The 13,031-nt window shown below is 37.5% G+C and overlaps 1 protein-coding gene across 1 annotated transcript in view; it reads right to left on the bottom strand.

The window, feature by feature from the left end:
* nubp1 (nucleotide binding protein 1 (MinD homolog, E. coli)) overlaps window positions 1–13,031 on the bottom strand; it is a 36,170-nt gene that overhangs the window by 21,716 nt on the left and 1,423 nt on the right. The window lies entirely within an intron of this gene.

The following is a 13,031-nucleotide window of genomic DNA, read 5'->3' as shown; positions in this document are numbered from 1 at the left end:
TTGCTCATGGCTTGTGTTAAATGTTATTTGTAGAAGACCGAATTAAGCAGCACGCCCTTAAAACACACCCTCGGTAGGGTCACACTCTGTTTATTTCTCCCTTCCTTGTTCTTCTGCTTCCTGAAGGAAATTTACTGAAAGCAAGCTTTGCAGTGAAAGCAGCGAATGAGGAGGAGCACAGAACCCCACATAAAACTCCCACGGGAAGCCAAGCAGGTTCCTTTCTCCCTTTTGCTCTCTCTCTCAGGAAATGGACGCTTGGTGAGCAGGGTTGTAGGAAGGCTAAGACCATAGTGGCAAAAGTCAGGGATTCTTCCACCGAGCTAAAGGGGAAGTCACACCACTTCCTCCCAGAGTCTGAATACTTTTCTTCTGGCAACCGCTCTTCTTTTCCAGTACTTCCCTCTTTCTTGGGCTAGAAACACAAATGTATTTGCTCCTGTGTCATATCTGGCCTTCTTAAATCAATGTCTGAAACCCTCAGGGCTCATCAAATATATGGTGAGCGAGGAGTGGAAAAGCACATCTTAACCTTACAAAAATGCTAAGAATCCCACAGACCTCTTGAGAGAATATGGAACATCCACAAACGGCCCTGTTTGGGACCAGATGCAGATTTTTAGCTTATATGCTTCTCCTAAAAAAGTAAAGACATTAGCTTTGCTTTCATCCAAATTGTGAATTTAATTTATGCAAAACAAATCAAAATGATCAATTATCACCAATATTTAAAACAGCTTACAGTTTTAAAACAGAGTACATTTTTTTCAAGATTCTTTGATGAATAGAATGATCAAAAGATTAGCATTTATCTGAAATAATAGGGTTTTTTAACATTATACACTATACCATTCAAAAGCTTGGAGTCAGTATATATTTGGGGAGTAAAAAAAAATGTATACTTTTATTTAGCAAGGATTCTTTAAATTAATCAAAAGTGATATAAAAAACTAGCAATGCTATCAATCTATTTCAGCTGTTGTTCATCATAGAAACCTGAAAAAATTCTACTGTTTTTAACATAATAATAATGTTTTTTGAGAAGCAAATCAGAATATAAGAATGATCATTTGACCGGAGTAATGATGCAAAAAATTCAGCTTTGAAATCACAGGAATAAATTACATTTTAAACTAAATTCAAATCGAAAACAGTTATTTTAAACAGTAAAAATATTTCAAAATCTTACTGTTTTTGCTATACTTTGGATCAAATAAAAGCAGGTTTGTTGAGTAGAAGAGACTTCTTAAAAAAAAAAAAAAAAAACATTTAAAATCTCACTGTTCAAAAACTTTTTCCAGAATTTCAAAACAAATGTATATGTTTTTAATACTTGACTATGCATAAAAAAGGAGCAAAAATGCTTACAAAAGTACAATGTTTATCACCAATAAAGGATACCCCAAATATCTTTGTTTACTTTTGGGGTTACTGGACTGGTAAACCAAAGGTTGTTGATTCGAGAACCAAAAGGAGTGATTCCCAAACCATATTCACAGAGCTTCTGGTGACTGCCACATCGCCATAAATGAACGCCTTAAGACTGATTAAATTTGCTTTCCAATTAAGTTGGAAAGCACACACACACACACACACACACACACACACACACACACACACACACACACACAAACACATTCAAAACAACAACAATACTGTTGAAGAACTGGCTTTTAAACCACCCAGCTGCAGGCAATTATTCTTAACCATAAAAACTAGTGGCTGCTATATTCATCAAGATTCAGCAGACAGCTACTAAACCACCAGCATTTCCTTAGAAAGCATCTTGGGACAGACAAGAAATAGGAGAAAAAGTTTAAGATAGGCACAGCTCTCTCATAAAGGGTATTTATCATCTGTTAAACAGGAGGTGGAGAAAGAGGAGGAGGACAGAGTTCATCCAAAGGGAAATTCTTTCTTATATCTTATTTCTTCACACATCTAGAGGCAAGTTATTAATATATGTCACTGTCTCTCTACAGACCAACAGAAAGAGATTTAACAGAAATGTCTGAGAAAACAGCCAGAGATTTTAAAGGAAAAAAAGTGTGGCTTCTACTTTGAGAATGGAGAACCAAAAAAGGGTGTTTGCAACAGCCTAAAGCACTTAAAATGGCAGAAGAACAAGACATTCTTGGGTCAAACACAAGTCTCTTCCCAGTTTCAGCTGGGCGGAGTATTCCCTGTAATCCAAAGTATGAGACAGACTCCATATGGAAACAAAAAAAAACACTCACAATTGTTAAAAAAAGCACATTTGTCACAGCCTTTGTTTTTTGGTACAAACTTGTTCTAGTATACAGTAATTTGATATTAAAATTAAGTTGCATCACAATTTAAATGAGTTTCGGCTTTAAGTAAACATAAAACTAAACAGTTTATTTCAGCAAAATATGTGAACTGGATTTGATTACTACTGTACATTACAGCAGGTTTATCCAGTTATCACCATTAGCACACAAACTTTCTCATTAACAGCTACATAAGGCTTTTCATTATGCTGTAGTGATGACCTCATTCCCTTACTGCTCCAGTTACGGTGAGTGAATGCCACACCTATAAATTACTCCACTTTTCTAACTCGCATGCACCTTTAGTCAAAGCCTGAAGCACTTAACCTACATTAAAATGTAAATTGACTAAATTCATTACAGAAATGTGTCTTAGGGCAAACTAAATGTTTACCATGATAATCAACACTGGGAAGCATTTTTGTAATTCATGATGGCAGTTTACAAGTTTAACAGCATGACCTTACTGTAGAAAACCAAAATTACATGAGTAGGTGGGTTGGGTATGCTGAAGTACTCACACCAGAGGTCATGCTAAAAAACAGTGGGGACAAACATAGTAAACACAATTAAAGCTGCAAGCAGCGATGAAAGGGCCCTCGCACCCGGGCTCACCGCCGACCGGTGGCTTTAGGTAAACAGCGAACTGTGGGTAGTATGCTTTTAACATAGTAAATATAGAAGGAATGTCATTTAAATGTGCCAAACTTCTTGCTGCCAGCTGGTGGCGCTATGCCTATAACTGATTATTGGCACGTAGATGTATTCAGGCCAGCACTTTTATCAAACATATGTTTGAGTTTGGTGCAGATTGAACTTGGTATGTTTGAGTTAGTCTAAGATATGATATATCCTGCTGCCAACAGGTGGCGCTATGATAATATCTGAATATTGGCCTTTAGGTGTCTTCAGGCCAGTACTCTTACCAAACCTGTGAAGTTTGTTGCAGATTGGACATTGCATGTTTTAATTAGTTTAAAACAAGTTATTTTCTGTTGCCAACAGGTGGCGCTATGATTATGAGAGAATATTGGCCTTTAGATGTGTTCAGGTAAGGACTCTTATTGAACATGTGAAGTTTGTGGCAGATTGGGCATTGTATGCCTGAGTTATAACAACTTCTATTTCCATGGCAAAACATCAAACTTTGTGCACTTTAACGAAAACTCAAGATTTTCGCAATTTAACATCACAAAGGTCTTAAGATTATTAGACTGACTAAATATAATGTTGATAATATTAAATCTATAGGAGGAGTTTGTTACAGCATAAAACATTACACTTCCTGTTGCCAGCAGGTGGAGCTATGACTGTAACTGAATATGGGCATGTAGATGTCATCAGGTCAGGAGTGTTATCACACATGCAAAGTTTGGGGCAGATCGGGCATTGCATGCCTGAGTTATAACAACTTCCTGTTTCATGGCAAAACATTGAAATTTGTCAGGCCGCCACGAACACACCCTCCAACAAAAACTCTAGATACAGAAAAACTACAGAGATGCTTCTAAGAACCCTTCCACAGGAAGTCAGAATGTGCCACTTCAAACTGATTCATCTGATTTCTGCTTAAAGCTGAAAGCTGGCATGTTGTATGATTGGCATCAGTTCTTTTAATCCACTGATGCAGTGTGTAGCTTTTTATTTCTCAAGCAACCACGTTGGAATAGGTATCCATGTACGTATTCCAGGAAGACAATACCAAGATTCCAATACCATCAGACTCAAAGAGTGATTCAGTGAGCATGAGGAATCATTTTCACAAATGCATTGGCCACCACAGAGTCATGGTCTTAACCCCAACAAAAGTCTTTAAGATGTGCTGGAGTCGACTTAACAGTGTGGTTCAATTCTCCCATTGTCAAGCCAAAAATTAATGCAACTCTTGATGGATATAAGTGTTGTTACATTGTCAAAACAATGCCACAACGAACACACAATGTTATCAAAGCCAAAGGCGATCCAACAAAATATTACAGTGTGTGACTTTTTTGGACAGGCAGTGTAAAGTTGACTCCAACACATCCCAAATATTTTAAATGGGCTTGGCCAGTTTTTCACAATTCGAGCCTGATGAATCTTGCCACTGTTATTTTGGAATAAGGACATGGGTATGTGTTCTGACATGGTTGCTTGAGAAATAAAAAGCTAAAATAAAATGCATCACTTAGAGTTGTTTAGAATCAATTTACACTTCATACACTATAATGGTAAAGCAAAACACAGGTTTTTGACATTTTTGCAAATGTATTAGAATTTAAAACCCTAAATGATTCAGTGGCACAAGTACTTGTACCCTTATCTGGAACAGTTTTCTGGAACAGAAATTTAGCTCAGGAGCATTCATTTTACTTGTAGACATTACTACATTTTGACTGAAGTTAACCTGTGGCAAATTCAATTGAATGGGTATGATTTGGAAAGGCACACACACATCTTAATAAAGATCTAACAGCTTGAAATGCATATCAGAGCAAAAACCAAGCCCTGAGGTAAAAAAAAAAAAAAACTGCCTATGGAGCTCAGAGACAGGATTAGATCAAGCCACACATCTGTGGAAGAGTTTAAAAAAAAAACTGCTGCATTGAAGGTTCACAGAAGCATGTAGCCTTAATTACCCTTAATGGAAGAAGTTTGAAACAACCATGACTTTTCCTAGAGCTGGCCTCCTGGACAAAATGAGCAACTGATGGAGAAGGACCTTGGCTAGAGTGGTGACCAAGAAACCGAAAGTCATTCTAGTTGAGCTCCTTGATCATATATGCAGATGAACTTACAGAAGAACAAACATCACTGCAACACTCCACTAATCTGGGCTTTAAGGTGGTGTGGCAAGACTCAATCCTCTCCTCAGTAAAGACACATTAAAACACACTTGGAATTTGCAAAAAAGCACCTAAAGGACCCTCAGACTATTAGAAACAAGATTCTCTGGTCTAATGAACCTCAATTCCAAGCATCATCAAAGTGTGCTAGTAGCAGCCTCATGCTGTGGGGCTGTTTTTCAACAGCAGGGACTGAGGGACTCGTCACAGTAGAAGAAAAGCTCAATGCACCAAAATATAGAGACAGCCTTAATAAAAACCCAGTTCAGAGCATTCAGAACCTTAGACTGGACAGAAAGTTCATCTTCCAACAGGACAATGTCCCAGTAAGCACACAGCAAGAGTGGCTTATAGATAACTTCCTTGAGTGGCCCAGCCACAGCCTGGACTTGAACCCAATCAAACATTTCTGGAGAAACCTGAAAATGCCTGCTAGACTCTATCCAAGTTGACAGAGCTTGAGAGGTAAAGAGGTGAGGAGAAGAATATTTGTTGATATGCAAATCTTGTTGCATCATACCCAAAAAGACTTGAGGCTGTAAAGGTGCTTCAGCTAAGTACTGAGTTAAGGGTATGAATACTTATGCATTCAGGTTTTTTTTTTTTTTTTACAAATTTATGAATTTTGTGACAATTCTGTTTTTGCTTTGTCATTATGGAGCATGGAGTGTAGATTGGTGTGGGGAAAAAAGTAATTTAAATGTTCCATATCTAGTTCCTTCCAAGTGAAATCAACGCCTTATGATCGACCATGCATGTGCGTTGGAGTGGATGACTCTGCTCTTATCTGCTAAAGGTTGCACTAGAGGAGCCTCTCAACACTTTTCCTCACTCTTCAGTTTTCAGGAAGTGTGAACACAACGCAAGGCATACAACAGGATGTTCCCACTCAAGCTCTCAGCCCTTCCGGAATCAGAAGAGGGACTTTTGACACAGCAGATAAGAGCGAGCTATCAGCACACAGGCCTGAGTGAAAGGTGCTGTTTGGAGATCATACTGACACGCACACAGGGTTTCAACTGTCAACAGCATCAGACAGTTTTACCATATTCTCACTTTCAGCCAAGATGAGCACAAAAAAAAGAGACCACTTCAGTTTTATTCTGCAGGCTACAGCATCCCATTACTACATACACCATGTGCATGAGAAATAATAACAGTCCCTAGGAAAAAAGAAAAAAATCAATAAAGAGAAAAACACACAAGCTGCCATCTAACAATGGAAAGAGAGTGAGATATAAAAGAGAAAAAAAAGACATGACCCATAATTCCACAGTGAGGCCTTTTAAAGACACTTCTGAATACTGGAAGCAGAGAGCATGGGGCTCGATTCCTCTCTGCTTTTTTGTTGTCTGCCAACAATGGAGAACTTCACATTGTGGAAGTCCCCAAGCTGTGCGATTTAAATTGTTTGAGGGATTGAAGATTATTTCAGTCAGTGAGCTGCCAAAGGGTAAACAGTGGCCGCAGTCTGCACGCTGACTGCACCATTGTGGCCGCAGTTTGCTGAGACGAGATCAATACGGCTCTCCCCAGTGCACTGGCTCAGAAAGAGTCCCAGTCAGAGCTGTGCTCTTCTCAATTAACCCAGTAAACACAGCTCTTTCTGCCACAGAGCTCTACAACGCGCTAAAAATAGCCAGCAGTCTCAGTGGAGAAAAATTATTGTGAAGCGCTTGGCTCGGATGCTGATACACAAACAGAAGCTTTTCCTGTTCGTTGCTCTCGTGTAGTGATTCATCCGAGTTTGAAAGCATAGTGTTACGCTTTCCCTCAGCGGTTGGCTGTTTTTATTCTATTCTGATTAATACGCTAATGTTTTGCTAAAGGCGCCGCACTTAAAATGTCTGATTTGATATCAGAATAGTTTCAGAGGAAGTTCGGAAATGTGATTTAACATTCCTAGTGCTGTAAGGCAAAAACAGTCCACTTGAACAATAAGCTACAATGAAAATTAATCAAAATGAAATGCTTTCTATTACTAAAACAATAAATAAAAAAAATCAATATGAGCCAGGCTTGCAGCACATCTAAATTAGTTGTGACATTTCATATTCCAATAAGTGCAAAAAAAAAAGAAAAAAAGTCATAATTGAGTTTTTGATAGAAAAAGATTCACTGGTATCACATTAGTAGAGAGACAAATATTGAATAAAACAATAGCTGTCTGAAATCTAATGCTAACTTTTCAGGCAGTACACAGAGGAAGGATGACATTAATGTATGCCAGTTAATAGTTAATAGTTATCATTGTAAGACAGTGTGTCTGCGAGCAAAACACAGTGGTGATTCTGACTAAATGAGTCTGCATTCTGAATGAATCGTGTGAACCAATGATGCAATTGCCCCTTCATAAAGAGAGCCTGAGACTTAACTCCTTAGTGAATCAGCCTTTTCAACAAATCAAATGAATAAATGGTTGTTTCTTTTTTATAGTTTCATTTTTTTGTGTGTGTGATTTTTGCAACTGAGTTGAACTTGTGAACTTGTGCCAAAAAAGCACACATGGACTTACAATATGATCATATTTATTAAATACCAATAAATTAACTAAAGTGGCATTTTAAAAAAAGGCATTTCAATAACTGAATAACAACCTTCATTGCCATTAAAGTGAACCTGAACATAGGAGCCTGATTAAAAAAAAGGTCATTTAAAAGAAAAATGTCAGAAGGAATTGGAGGTTTTTGCATCTCAAGTCTTCACATACACACACACAAATCACCCCCTGCTGATTTTGTACGTTTGACCACTGACAAAGAAATGATCAGTCTATAATCTTAATGATAGGTTTATTTCAACAGTGAGAGAATGAATAACCACAAAAAATACATAAAAACGCATTTCAAAAAAGTTATAAATTGATTTGCATTTTAATGAGTGAAATAAGTATTTGATCCCCTATCAATCAGCAAGATGTCTGGCTCCCATGTGTCTTATATACAGGTGACGAGCTGAGAGTAGGAGCACTCTCTTAAAGGGGTCATCGGATCCCCATTTTGCACAAGTTGATATGATTCTATAGGGTCTTGATGAGAAGTCTATCACATACTTTAGTTAAAATTTCTCAATGGTACTGTAAAAAACACTCTTTTTATCTTGTCAAAATCAGCCCTTTTTAGAGCTCGCCCCGCCCCTCTCTGCCATGGGATGATGAGCTGTAATGTTTACTTTAGCTGCAAAATTTACTAACAAGCACATTATTAAGAAAGGCCATTTGCAAAGATGCATAAAATACCCTTATACTCACTTCTGCATCACAAATGATACGTTAATCCTCTGCATCTTTAGTGGCTCAGATGTTGGGAGTAAATGACGACTGCTGTGTTCATTATTACACCCAAAAACAGAACACCTCAATCGCTCAATCAGAGACATTCTTGTCTGCACTTGAGTCACACAATGGCGAACGGAGTCAGACTGTTTCAGCTCGGTGAGGGCGGGTCTAAGGTAAGGCGATCATGTCAGTTAACTATTGTGGGAGCGGCCTCTGTTGGTGTGTCATCACACTGAAAAGAAACTGAGAATGACCTGATTTTAAAAAGGGGATATTACTTTAAAAGATTAAAAAAATACCACTGGGTGATTGTGTACACAAACTGCCAACACACATTAATGTTCAAACAACATGTAAAAGTGAGTTTTGCATCCGATGACCCCTTTAAAGGGAGTGTTCCTAATCTCAGCTTGTTACCTGTATAAAAGACACCTGTCCACAGAACCAATCAATCAATCAATCAATCAGATTCCAAACTCTCCACCATGGCCAAGACCAAATAGATGTCCAAGGATGTCAGGGACAAGATTGTAGACCTACACAAGGCTGGAATGGGCTACAAGACCATCGCCAAGCAGCTTGGTGAAAAGGTGACAACAGTTGGTGTGATTATTCGCAAATGGAAGAAACACAAAATAAATATCTCCCTCGGTCTGGGGCTCCATGCAAGATTTCACCTCGTGGAGTTTCAATGATTATGAGAACGGTGAGGAATCATCCTAGAACTACACGGGAGGATCTTGTCCCTGATTTTAAGTCAGCAGGGAGCATAGACACCAAGAAAACAATTGGTAACACACTACACTGTGAAGGACTGAAATCCTGCAACACCTGCAAGGTCCCCCTGCCCAAGAAAGTACATGTACAGGCCCGTCTGAAGTTTGCCAAAGAACATCTGAATGATTCAGAGGAGAACTGGTAAAAAGTGTTGTGGCCAGATGAGACCAAAATCAAGCTCTGTGGCATCAACTCTCCGTGTTTGGAGGAGGAATGCTGCATATGACACCAAGAACACCATCCTCACCGTCAAACATGGAATTGGAAACATTATGCTTTGGGGGTGTTTTTCTGCTAAGAGGACAGGACAACTACACCGCAACAAGGGGTTGATGGATAGGGCCATGTACTGTCAGGGCCAGGACATTGAAGCCAGCCAGGGCATTAAAATGGCTTGTGGATGGGTATGACCCAAGGCAACAAAGGAGTGGCTCAAGAAGAAGCACATTAAGGTCCTGGAGTGGCCTAGCCAGTCTCCAGACCTTAATCCCATAAAAAAATCTGTGGAGGGAGCTGAAGGTTCCAGTTGCCAAAGGTCAGACTCAAAACCTTAATGATTTGGAGAGGATCTGCAAAGAAGAGTGGGACAAAACCCTCCTGAGATGTGTGCAAACCTGGTGGCCAACTACAAGAAACAGACTGGTCATTTCTTTGTCAGTGGGCAAACCTACTAAATCAGCAGGGGATCAAATATTTATATTTATATATACATATAATATGTGTGCTACCCAAATAATGACTAAAAGTAAGTCTTTGAGAACGGGTTTTTCAAGCCAGGTGGCGATTTGACCAGGGGCTCATCTCCTGTTTCCAAAATTCATCACAAACTGCTTGACAACTGCATTTACAACACAATTAACTATACAAACTAGTGTAACCAACTATTCCTACACTGCATGTACTTCTGCGTAAAAGGCTGCGCGACGTGCGCATTGCAGTTAAATACACAGACGCGCACAGGCATGGATATTCAATTCAATTCAATTCAAGTTTATTTGTATAGCGCTTTTCACAATACAAATCGTTGCAAAGCAGCTGTACAAGCAGCTGTAGGCTACTACAATATATTTAGTAGCTTATTAGTGGTGACTACTGTATGTTAAGTCGATGTACATATGGTATAAATATTTAAAAAAATATTAAAAAAATAAAAAAATAAATTGGTGCAAAAAAGGCTGAGCTTATGAGCAGAAGAATACCATCTCCATCGTCAAACTTTGAGGTGGACCAGTCCTGTTCGAGGGGTGTTTTATTGTAGCAGGAAGTGGAAATCATGACCGTATGAAGGACATCATGGATTCTTTGAAGTATCAGGCCATTTTGGCAAGAATTGTGATGCCTTTGGTGCAAAGACTGAAGCTGATGATCAGTGGAATTTCCTGAAGGACCATCATCCCAAAGTATACATCCAAAACTTTATGCTTGGTTCAAGGATCAGACATTGAATGAACTTGAGTGGCCTGTTCAGTCTCCAGATTTAATTCTCGTTGAAAATATTTGGTTGAATTTGAAGAAAGAAGTGGCAAAGTTAAAACCAAAGATTATCAGTGATCTCAAAGCTTTTTCAGGCGAGGAATGGCCCAAGATTGCAGTAGAGAGGTGACAGAAGCTTCAAAGCACTTACAGGCAGCGTTTATTGGTGGTTTTAAAGAATCAAAGATTCTGCACAAAATTTGACTTTTAGGGGTTGCATAATTTTGAACACGAACATTTAGAGCCAATTTGATTTTTTTTTTTATTCATCAGCTTCCGTTTTCAGAATGACTCAAATGTGTATTAATACATTTCTCTACTAGTGTACTGAATCTGATGCCTTTGTTGAGTTGCTTTTACAAAATTGTGTTCTCTACAGCAAAATGTCTTGCAGGTCAAGGGGGTTGAATAATTTCGATTGCAACTGTATATATACAGGGCTCGAAATTAACTTTTTTACTTGGTAGCACTGGTGCTCCCAACTTTAAAAAGTTAGGAGCATCCCAAAAAATTTAGGAGCACCCAATTTCTTTTTAGTTATGCGCCGATTATGATTCTTCATGGCCGATTCTGATTAACAGATTTTGATAGCCCAAAAATTAATTTAACTACCCCAAATTAAAAAAAAAAATTAAAAAATAAATATAGAAAATCAGATAGGAGTCTAAATGTCAATCAAAAATGTTTTCAATACACAAATATCAAGGAAGGAATTTTATTTCACCATTTAGTGTCGCTGCAGCATTTTAAAATATCAATTTAAGGCAATTTATGACCCTTTTTTTTAAAGAGCTGGGGTTGGACAATGTACGGTAGAATATTAAGCCATAAAATTACATGATTTATAATTCAGATACAGACACAAAAACAAAATATCTAATACAATGGCATTTCAACCTTTATACCATTAAAAGGGATAAATCAAGTATATAATTTGTTATATTTATATAAGATATATAACATTAGTATTACTTAATTGTTTAGATTTTTAAAAGGCACATTAAATTCGTTCACATTTACACATGGATCTATAATTGCAATAATTTGACCATAAACAGTTGAAAAAATGTATTAGAAATAAAAATTAATGTTTGTCAAGAGGGGGCGCTTTAAGAGCGCTGAAATAATACGGTTTCCATAGTAACGGCTGTACACAAATCAGCACTAACGTTTTATCAGACATGAATTGACAATGCAAACGACACGTTTCTGAGGACAGTCGGTTCCCTTCAGATACATTCATATGAAGACATCCGTGCCGCGTTTTGACTTTCAAACGTACATCTTGCATATTTATTCAATGACATCATTGCCTTTTTGAAGATTTATCCAAACCTATCGCGATCGACTTTCCGTCTCTTAAACTTATACGTTAATCAAGACTTTTCTTATACCATTTTACATGTTTATAACTTTTTATGGACTTGCATTTGATACAAATAAATTGAGGAGTTTTAAGGACCTGCAGAAGTCCTTCTGCTTCACGATAGTACGTCTGACAGTCCGGTGAAACATTCTGGTAGCCCGACTGGAAACACAAGAGCCCAGGGACGTCGGGCTAGCGATTTTACGAGCCCTGCCGGCTAATATCTCAAATCTGCATTTAAGGTAATAATGTGAAGATTAACTTATATAGTTATGTAATGTTGGAGACATCGGCGAACCTGTCACTGTATCAGCTCACAGAGTCTGTGCACTGCAGTAGTTAGGATAGCGACAGTTTTGAAATCGAGTCGCACCACACTCATTTCTTTCACTCGCACAAATGCTTCCAAATATAATTTGAGGTCGCACAGGTTAATTTTTGGTCGCATATGCGACCAAAATGGTCGCAATTTCGAGCCCTGATATATATATATATATATATACACACACACAATACATTTATATGTATTTTTTTTTCCTGATATAAAATGTGAAAATGCAGTAAAAAAAAATGTAATAATGAGATTTTTTTATTCACTTCGCTTAATACTGTACATAATGTATAATGTATAACAATACTTACAATGTACATAATGTAAATGACTAAATGAAGGTACATATTTTTAATTAATATAATATAACTTATTTTTATTTCTTCTTTTGTTTGTTTATGTCTGCCTCTGTTTTTCCCCCTAAAATATTAAAGCCTGTTTGAACTATTTTACTATTTTAGATGCATTTATAATAATAAACTATAAATTTAATTCCAGGTACTGAAAAAAAACATTTGAATAATTTTCACATAAAAATTTTAATTTTGTATGGGTTTTTAAAATAGTATTATTCAATTTTTGAGTAAAATATATGAGTAATAATGTTTTATGAAGATGTTTTGCTCTACGTAAATACAGTAATATCTCAACCATGAATTTAGTAACTTTTTAACAAGTTGTTACATAAAGC

The sequence above is a fragment of the Garra rufa genome, chromosome 1 (genome assembly GCF_049309525.1).
Source record: "Garra rufa chromosome 1, GarRuf1.0, whole genome shotgun sequence".
NCBI classification, from domain to species: Eukaryota; Metazoa; Chordata; class Actinopteri; order Cypriniformes; family Cyprinidae; genus Garra; species Garra rufa.
Note: the sequence above shows the minus strand (reverse complement) of the source record. Positions and strands in the feature narration are given on the sequence as shown.